Genomic DNA, 10,858 nt, shown 5'->3' with positions numbered 1-10,858 from the left:
ATTTTTCATAGTTCTTTGTGTTAGGAGGTAATTAGCCCTCTTGGTATTAGTAAGTGAGATTGATGAATTGAGTATATTGGTTCAATTCGAACAAAATAGCTACGACTAAATAATTACTAAATAACAGTAACAGATTCTTTGGTAATTAATTTACTGTATCGAGGGAACCTCTATGCTTGATGTGAATATTCTTAATCTAACTTTTTTCCATAAATGTTGAAATGTACTTTATTGAATTCGCACTAACCGCCAGAATTCAAAATGTCTGGTTTACCTTATAAAACTTGTATTTCAATTTAATCCAAACAGGTTTCAGGTCCCTGTGAACTGACAACTATATAATCGACATCCATCACAAGTAAACAAAAAACTGTCTTCCTTTCACATTTCAACGACACAAAACCAACAAAAAACCTATAGCACAAAATCACAAAAAAAACTAAAACAAAAATCCGCAGTGTCATTCAACATTAAGCAAACAATACTAAAATAAATGAAATAAGGTAGCGTCTTCGCGATCTCACAGAAGCAGGGAACGTCAAAATTCTGTCTCGCGTTGCTCTTTCACGAAGAGGCAAGAGAAACTGAGTCGGTTTTCGAACAAACAGGTGAAGTTCACGGCGCGTCGACGGCCGGCAATTCCAAAGCCTTGCTCCGATCACCACGTGGATTCGAAATAAATACGCAAACTCACAGAAATTCTTTGGGATGCATCACTGAATTTCACTACGTTCTAATGAAAGTGCGCTGTTAAAGCCATCATGGATAAATAATCAAGTGAGCCCTTACAAATAAAAGAAAACTAATACCTTCAGCTAATAATCAAGTATAATTTAATAATAGATTTATTTATTCCTCTCAGCGGGAACAGTTTATGAGACGAGACGATAAAATAATTTATTTGAGAAGTAGAAGTATTATAGGTAATCGGAGAATAGCTTTTTATGTTTAAATTATGTCCGCATGCTGTTAGCTTTTTGAGCTATTTAAATTCTTGATTTCTATCACTTCCTTAGTGTGTCTGCAGTACACAATAATACTTTAAGTATATATTAATTATACTTTTTTCGATTTTTAGTTTGTTTTTTTTTGGTTATCTAATTATCTGTTTCAAATGAATTTTTGTCCGATATCTTCCAGAGGATATGTCTCTTTTTCCAATCTGGTAGATTTTACCAAATCCATTACATACGTTCTCCATATTTTTAACGCTCAAATCAGCATATATATTCTACAATCATATCCTGATGAATAGATAACTTTCTACATGATTATAATAATTATCCTGTGCATTTCATTGGATCAAAAATTCATCAAAATGAGCAACCATATTATTTTAAATTGCAGATACTTATTAACAAGTAAGCACTTTCTTTAGAAATTTGGAATTAGGTTGAAACCATTATATTTCGGGGGTGGAAACTACTAAAGAAAAAATTATTATACTATTGTTACGAACTCGTCCCCTACATGAAGCCGGCCCTGTCCGGTTATAATGGAATTCTAAAATTGGGTGAAGTCACGGCAAGTCTGATATACTTTTTTAATCCACGGAATTCGTTTGAGGTTTGTTTTTTATATATGTTTTCATCATAATAGGCGGTTCGTTTTCATTGTTTTTTAACTAATTTCTAGAAAAGTCTTGTTATTTATTGTTTTTTTTTGTTTACCTTTTAGAATTCTAGAAATGTTGTTTCTGCTATATATATCGAGCATGTATAGCGAAGTTTAGTTAGTTTATAATAAATAGGCGTAGTGAACAGAACGAAATAGAAAAGTAACCGAAAAATTTGAATAAATTATATAAGTTAGTTAAGAGTTAGTGATAAGTTCATTATTATGTTTTAGTTAAGTGTAGTTTAAGTTGTTTAAATAAATTAAGAACATAATAGTCAGTGTTTATAAATTCACCCACGAATAGAAAGAGTGTAAATAAATAAAAGAAACATTACAATATGATTTACCATATGTTTATCATATTTAAATTTCTAAAAAGCTTCCTTGAGATTCCTTTTCTTGCAAATGCCTTAGATAAATTATGATGGGCTTTTTTTACAATATTCTTGGTTATGTATCGCATCAATTTAATCCTAAAAGCTACTGGAGTCATAGATTATTAGAAAAATTACCTAGTTATCTCCAACTTCTTCTCCTATAGGTAGGGATAATATTTCGTTATTCTATCATTTGCTTCCTGCTTATACCGTCTCTAGTTCAGTTCCTTTTTTGCAGGCTGTTATTTCTATCTTATTTCCTTCTGGATCTGCTTTCCCTTTTTTGATTATTTTGGTTTTCTATATTATCTTAATTGCTCTGTCTACCTTCGAATTTTAACATCGTACTCAATACATTAAATTCAGTCCTAATTTTGTCTTTCCTTATTTTTTGTGGTCTTTTTACCCCTTTATTTCTCTCAGTATGTTCATTCAACCTGTTGTTATTTTCTGTTTCAGTCTGTTGGTTAGCACCCAGGATTCACAACCATAGATCAGCATTGGTAGTAGTTTTAACTCGTAGATTTTAGATTGTTTATATGTGTATATTACCTCGTTTACTCTATTCGATACCTCTTTGTTGTTTAGCCAATTTTATATATATATATATATATATATATATATATATATATATATATATATATATATATATATACATATATATACATATATATACTTTAAATTGTTGACGTTCTTCTTTCCCTGGTATTTGCATAATAATTATTTCTTTAGGTTTGTTTGATAATTTCACTTCTTCGATCACTTTTTCAGTTATTTTCTCCTTCATTATCAGGGACGAATAATAGTAGGTTTAAAACATTTACTTGTCTCAGTCCTGAGTCAGAAATTTCTTGTCATCTTCCCGTTAATTCGTACCACATTATATCTATTTTCTTATGTGTATTCTGAACTAGGCTTATCAATTGTTTACGAACCTTCCTATTCCCGTTTTCTCTCTCTATCAATACTATCGAAAGCTTTCTCATAATCAAATGCTGCGATGTAAATCCCATAGTCTGTGTCTGTTATTTGTCTCAAAGAAAATATGGAATCTTGGGTTTAATGTTCAAATAACATGTATATAGTACAGAGAGTAGCTATAACCTTCTATAAGTTTTGCAGTTATAATAACTTTCTTTTTTGTGAATGGGTGCTATTATTGTTATTTCCTACTCCTTTGTAATTGTTTGTGTATTCCAGGCTCCTAGTAATATTTTGTGTAATAATTCCATCCTCTTGTTTTCTTGTTTCCTAAGTACTTCAGCATTTCCGCCTGTATTTTCTCGTATTTGTGGTTTCCCCAATTTTCGTTTTTCTTTTGTCTTCAGGACCTCCCTCTTTTTTATTTCTACTTATGGTTCTTCTCGTGTCACGCTTGTTCCTATTATATTGCTGTTTTCTCTTTCTGATGGTTCTTCATCTCTTTCTGATTGATCTCAAGATGTGCTTCAGCATCTCCTACATCTTAGCCTCGGCTTCTTTTATTAGCTTTTTACATTGTCTTTTTATTTTTTGTATGTTCCATAATCTTCACCATTTTTGTTATTGCTGAAGTATATCATCCCTTCATCTTTGTTCTCTTTAATCTCCATTTTCATTTCTTCATTCCACCAGTGTGTTTTTTTCTTTGTGATTTTAGTGTTTTCCCTTGTAATAAAAGGATATTCTGATATTTCAGTTCTTGTTAATGCCTAACGCTTCGGCCAATAGCTCTTACATTGTCGTTCTGAAATGTATTGCATTTACTATTACACAATTATTCAAATCAGTGAGGTCCATCGGCATACTTTGGAAATACGGAAATACAGATGGTATAACATGATATTTCTGATCAAATAATGTTCTAAAAATTTAAATTTTGAAGGAAAGGAAATGTTAAAAAATGTTCCTAAAGTTTTGATAAGTGTGTTGGTTTATTTAAATACGTTGCCTGAATATGAGTGTTTATTTTACGTGAGCATTACTGAATTTTAATTTTCTGACAAATAATAGTTCTACATAAACATAACATAATATAACGTTTTCTCGTCTGCGACTTGGTCTTCTTTTTGTTCCTTTTCTACTAACACTCGTCTCTTGCGTCGGCGCCATTGAATCTGCACACCGGACCGGAGCCAGCGACAGAGTTATTGAATTAAAGTTCATAACAAAGTGATCATCTAAAAAATAAAAAAAATCTTTTGGCTGAGGTGTGTTTTAAAAATATTGGTACATAATAACGGAAGAATTTGATGAGAATCTTGGACAACAAACTCAAATTGTAGTAGACGGTACTTTGAAAAATTGTATGTAATTATATGTAAAGTATGATCCAAACAACTGCTTATTTTGAAAACAGATTTACTCATGATAAAGTGGAGAGTTAGAATATGCTAAGAGATAAAAAAGAAGAATAGCGACTAAATCGTTTTAGCAAAACTTGGGTTAATGAATTTTAAACAATCCTCTTATTGGGTAGGTTTATATATGAGAGTTCATCTATTTTCTCCGACCCAAAACCCACTAACAATAAAATTGGTAAATAGATCATTTTAATTTCCAAATATAGTCTCGATTAATGTTTTTCCATCGATGTTCTAGTATTTCTAGTGCGTTTCAGGAATGAGACCGTTCAACCCCTACAAATGACTGATTTACTGTACATATGACTTCATTATTTCAAAGAATCATATGTTATATTCTTAATAGTTAGATTTTATCAGGGATACGAAGCTTCAGTTTCTAGATAGAGAAATAAAAACAAATATTTATAATTGGATATGGCTTCACTGTTTTTCAAAATAATCTCCATTCAGATCAATACACTTTTGCATGCATTTGAACCGATTTTCGAATAATTTTTTCCATTCTGATTGAGGTACCTCCAAAACATGTGATTTGAACGCATCAAACGTTTCTTCGGGTGTAGAACAACGTTGAACTCGACAAAGACGGAGCAGTTGTTATATCTTGAGAAATTGTGTGTATGAGTATTTTCCTCTTGGTTTTAATTTCAATGTGTATTTGAAATTCAGTATCTACTTTCTCTTTATCAACACCTATGTATAAGTAAATTCAACTGTAATTTTATGGTTAAGACTTCTGAAGTTGCATCGTAATTAAAATGCAAAATCCTTTGGTTTCTTGCTGAGTGAAAAAAACCAACCAACAATAATACATAAAGATTATAAATTACCACTGTTATCTCTTATAACATCGTCCTTCTCTACGAAAGCTTTTTCAAAATCTTTTGTTGTGGAATAATAATAATAATTTTTCACGTATATAATTTCTCATACTGAACCTTTAACTTGCAATTATTTTTTTCATCTTTAAAAGTAACTCAATTGACAAAAATAAAACTTTTTGCAATCTCATAGGAAATTTTAATTTCAATGAGCTAGAAACATTTCAATGTTTCTCCTACCCGCTAGAATATTTAACAAAATTAGCTTACGAGTAAAAATCAATATTAGTAGATAATCGAATTTTATTTCCTTTAGACTAAGTTGAAACAATGTTTTGTAAAGTGTTCTACCAATTACACGCCCATTGTGGCCTGTGGCTACATGTAATTTCAATAAAATTCAATAATACTTTTCACTTGAAACAAATTCTATCACTGGAGATAAAAACAGTTTCACGTTTCATAATTAATATTTTGTTCTTTCCCACGTCCAAAACTTCATATTTGTATAGCTGCTTAGTTATCTCAATATTTGTGTTTTTCTTAGTTTGTATTCTGCTCATTCCACATTCCGATTTTTTGTTTTATCAATTTGTCCATTGTAATATTTTCGTAGCTTCGCTTTAAAATCTACTCGTGCTACAATCTCACAGTGGTTGTTACTTGGTAGTAATGAATCAGTCACTTCTGAATGTACACATCTTTTAAAAAAATTAATTTAAAAATTTGTATTTGGATATAGTCTTTTCCGAGCTTTCGATGAAAACTATTAGTACAACATTTAGATTTTCAGGAAATTAAACAAATAGACGGAATTATTGAATGAAATGATAAAACACTAATATAGAAACGCAAGGTGGCTATATCTGGTGCGGTATCATCAAACGACTATGTCTTCCACCATGTAATAATAATTCATGCGAACACAAGTAATTTGTCTGAAATATTACATCAAAAGTGTTGTTTTATTTATAACTTCAATAATTAGGAAATACCAGATTAATGGTTCGCAATTAGAGGTGTATATGGCGCGGACAGCGTTTGTTATTGAGTGTATATAATGAACAAATTTTCAAGTATATTTCAGCCAAGAAGCTGTGTGTTCTCGAATGGATCTTTTCAAAATCATTTTCATTTGAAACAGCTTTTTCCCAACGATGTAATAGTCATATATTATTTATATAGAAGCTACAAATGATAAGATACACCTAAATAATTTGAACATGTTGCTTCTTGTTGCTTCTTTTTTGTCTATTAGCACTCAGGATAAAAATTTTCATGTAGTCAATATCAGATTATAGTTTTATGAAAGCCAAAATTATGTAGAAACTTCAAAAATATTGTCTTTTAAAAAATCCATTTCATTTTGAATATAAGAATTTCAAGTAAAACTTTTTTTTATGAGAAGTAGTAACAAGTATCACTTAAATTATAAGGGTCACATTTTTTATCAATTTTATTTGGCCTTTGACATGAGAGTCATTTACCAGAAATTTTTTAATATACTCGTAATTGTAAATATAAAATGCTGTAATGTTTTTCTTGTTTATTTATTTACTTTTCTATCGGTGGGATGAATTTATAAACACTGTTTTTTACTCACTTAATGTACCTATTTAAGCACTTTACATTATACTAAACTAAACTAACTGCGCCAAACGAACTCGTTTTTATATCCAAAACGACGTTCTCAAAAATTATAGAAGATAAAGAAATAAATAGACCTTCCCAGAAATTAGTTCAAAACAAACAATGTAAACAAATCGTCTGTAATAATAAAAACTTATATTAAAAGCAAACACCAAATGATTTCCGCGGTTCTAAAAAAACTATACCAAACATACCGTGCCTTCCCCGAATTTAAGAATTCCATTATAGGTGGACAGGACCAGCTCCACGGCCCATATTATGGACTTGTTCGTAACAATTCTGATAGAATCAATAGGAAATTTTCGGAATAAAGTCGATTTTATTACTTACTTCTTCTTTTAATGAAGTCATCGGAGTTATCGGAACATTTTCGCATTCGACTTATAACTGATGTTTCTAACCTAAAATTTTATCTTTTTTATTAAGAGGTGAATGTTAATTTTTATTTTTATACACTTGATATATGAAAATAACATTAAAAATATTGAATTTTGAGATATATTCGTATACTTTACTAATTACTTATTTAAAATGCGTCATAAAAACCTATATCTTATATCTATTTTACAAATCCATCAGCAGATTACCTTGCAAAATCATTTTTCCTAATAGGCAAGTCTAACGTAAAACAAATTATTTTTTCATTAAACGCAACAGTTTATTGTAACTTAAGTAACAATTATCCAAATAAAAGAACATTCACATTGTTTTAGATTACCTATCAATTATGAAGGTTAACTATAGGATTATTAGACCTTTAGAGAAAATGAAATCTTGAAACTATACAGCAAACACCGGTAATTCGATTATGTATTAAAACTGATATTATTTTGTATTTCTGACATATCAGTCATATAGGCAACTAGCCATTGATTAAAACATGGACGAATAATAAAAGATGGACCTAGCATCATAACACACAATACGCGGAGAATGATGAAGCCAACTTAGGGATAGTTTTTTTATGTTGTCCTGCACACATGACATTATTCGAACATAGGCGTAGCATGCCAAATGTAAAAAATTAAATTTAAAAAAATAATTAACACATGAATGCAATGCAAGGTAGTTTTAAAAATAATATCCTAGATTAAATGTAGACGCAAATTATCAATGCTAACCAGAAGTATACAAAACTAACAAAATCTATTTTCTCATGACAAATTGATAATAGTTTAATTTAAAATTAAAAGTAACAAATATTTGTAGGTTATTGTAATATGGAATAATCATGAACAAAATTGAAATAAAAAGTTAAAAAGCAAACCTTACTGGTTTTTGAAGAGAACAGTTTTGTTTAGTTGTTGGCGAATTCGTGGAATTTTTTCTATTTTTTTATTCGTTTCGTGATAAATTCGCACCTAAAAGTACTTTCTCAAGATAAGCTTGATCAATTTAATTCCGTGATTTTCTATGGGATCTTCATCATATAGATGATCATTGAATTCATTTGAAATGGTACTAGGCAAGTTAGCTACTGATTCCGAAATTGAAATCAATTCCAAATTCTTTATATTTTTGTTGAAAATATTGGTGGTTTTGTTGAAAAATTGAAAATATTTTTCTGCACACTGACATACCTTAATTACTAAATATGAAGCATTTGTGTGTATTGCAGTGTAGATAAAGGTGAAGATAAGGTTTCTCTGATTCTAGCAAAGATAAGCAGTGTTTGCAATTAATAATTTGTATTAAAGATTTTACAACAAATCCCGCAATATAACTAACTACATCTAAAACATAATCGGTCAAAATCCTGATTCCGAGTTAAAATACTGAAATTCTTCAATATTTTGCTTCAATTGGTTTTCAAATTCTGCATCTTTTTGAACATTATCAGTCTTACTAGGTCCTTGGCTACTACAATGCAATATGCCAGTAGAATCCAATCTAATAATATTCCCTGAATCTCATACTTTTACTTCTTGGTGAATTAGAAGTCTCTTAAAGGTATTTTCAAATTGGAGGTAGGATTATTGTTGAATCCACCTCTACTTCTAATAGCACCAAAAAACAGTTCCAAGTGGTCTTGTGAAAATTTATAATAAGCAAATATTTAACATTTTTTGAACATTGAAATACGCAATATGAATTAACAACATTTTTCAAACAGACAATAAATATTTTTCAAATGTTGAATCAAAACACTGCCAAGAAGTACCCGGTTTAATTTCCAAATTTAACATAACTTTTTGCCTGAAATCAATATTCTTTGTAAATAAGATAATTTTCTTATCAATTAATTAAATTAATACCTCTTACTGGAAGATACATCTGTACTTCTATCTGATTGAAAGTATGGTTAAGGTATTACATTCTTTTTCCAAAAATTCTTCTCAGGATTTCCTTTCCATTGAAAATCGTCCGATTTGAAATGAAAGCAACAAATATAAGCTTCTCTGGGTAAATCTTTTTCCTGTATTTTCAATACACCTAGACACTTTTGTCATTGCTCTACATTCGTAAGAAATCTACAATTTTATATTGTAAGAAGTTAATCGATTTACTAACAAATACGGTCGAGTTACGCCGATGATACTCAGCTATGGAATGAAAGGTTAGGATTTAAATAATCCACCTTTTTACAAACATAACACGATTTACCCATTATCTTATCACTAATATGTCACTTAAGCAATATCTAAACACTCAAATATATTTCACTTCAACAAATCTATTCAAAATTCTTCCTCAATATTTAGTAAACTAAGGCAGATATTTTACCGCAAATGAAAACAGATGTTGCCAAGCTTTTTTCTCGAACTTTTTGAGCAAAATTATTTTCTTGGTCATGGAAACATTTTTGTTGAGATCAATTGTTGAAAATAATTCCCATTCACCAAACTTAGTGAGGACTAAAGCCAGATTCTTATTGATTTGTAATAAAATTTAGATGTATAAATAATTATTTGTGAAACGTACAATGCATTCAGATAATAAATATTAACTGTGAAATTTGACAACACTGAGGTCAACTATAAGTTGGCTTCAATTATATTCAAACATGCTAGGTCCATTCTTTTTATTTATTCGTCCAAGGATTAAAATGACGAAAAACCATCAAGCCGATTTTAAGAAAAATAATGCCGGCAATAACTAATAAAATTGATTTTATCAAAATTCTACTCAGAATGTCATATATTGTCTATACGTTTCGCTAAGATACATTTGTGATTTTAGTATAGAGAAAGCGATTTCGTTAATTTTTGACTAGTGTGTGTGGCCTATATATGAAGATGTATCTAGTTAGCCTAGACCAAGTCCATGCATAAACAAAATAATGCGTTTCCATAGCAATAATAAATTAATAGAAGTGTCAGTGTAAAGTTTGACGTCAAAAAAGTAAACCAGCGTTACGCAATAAATTAAAAGAAAAAAGATGTGAATTCTTAAACCGAATTGTTACTATGGATTAGACTTGGGTACATTTCTGCGGTCCAGAAACAAAGCAAGAATCGATGGAATGGTGACACTCTGGTTCTCCAAGACCTAAGAAGCTTCGTGTCCAAAAATCTGCTGGAAAAGTTTTTGCTTCAGTTTTTTGGGATTGCCATGGAGTAATAATTATTAATTTTTTGGATAAGGGCAGAACAATATCGGGACATTGCTATTTGACATTACTGGCCACTCTGCGGGAAAAAATTGAAGAGAAAAGACGCGGAAAGCTATCCAAAATTGTTTTGTTTTTCCAGGACAACGCTCCTGCACACAAATCTCATGTTGGCATGCAAAAAATTCGTGATTTAGGGTTTGAATTACTAGAACACCTTCCTCATTCGCCAGATTTGGCTCCGTCCGACTATCATCTCTTTCCTCAACTGAAAAAAAAGATTAAAAGGTCGTAAATTTTCTTACAACGAGGAGGTCATGAAAGATGTGGATGGCTGGTTTGCAGAGCAAGAAGAAATAATTTTTTTTTGAAAGGTCTAGAGACGTTGTAGGTTCGCTGTAATAAATGTATCCAATTAAGAGGAGAATATCTTGAGTAATAAAATATTTCGACATTGAAATTTTGTTTGGTTCTATAGTAGGCTAAGAATTTTTCAAT

General features: G+C 30.2%; 1 long non-coding RNA gene across 1 annotated transcript; it reads right to left on the bottom strand.

The window, feature by feature from the left end:
- Nucleotides 1-8,481: 8,481 nt before the first annotated feature.
- On the bottom strand, nucleotides 8,482-9,362 carry LOC130440963 (uncharacterized). Its single transcript, XR_008909568.1, has 2 exons — nucleotides 9,066-9,362; nucleotides 8,482-9,006 (listed from the first exon to the last, which is right to left on the bottom strand). It is a non-coding gene; the product is annotated as an uncharacterized LOC130440963 (long non-coding RNA).
- Between the last annotated feature and the right edge of the window lie 1,496 nt (nucleotides 9,363-10,858).

Source organism: Diorhabda sublineata, chromosome 3 (assembly GCF_026230105.1).
Source record: "Diorhabda sublineata isolate icDioSubl1.1 chromosome 3, icDioSubl1.1, whole genome shotgun sequence".
In the NCBI taxonomy this organism is placed as follows: Eukaryota; Metazoa; Arthropoda; class Insecta; order Coleoptera; family Chrysomelidae; genus Diorhabda; species Diorhabda sublineata.
The sequence above is the reverse complement of the archived record's forward strand: the minus strand, read 5'-3'. Positions and strand labels throughout refer to the sequence as shown.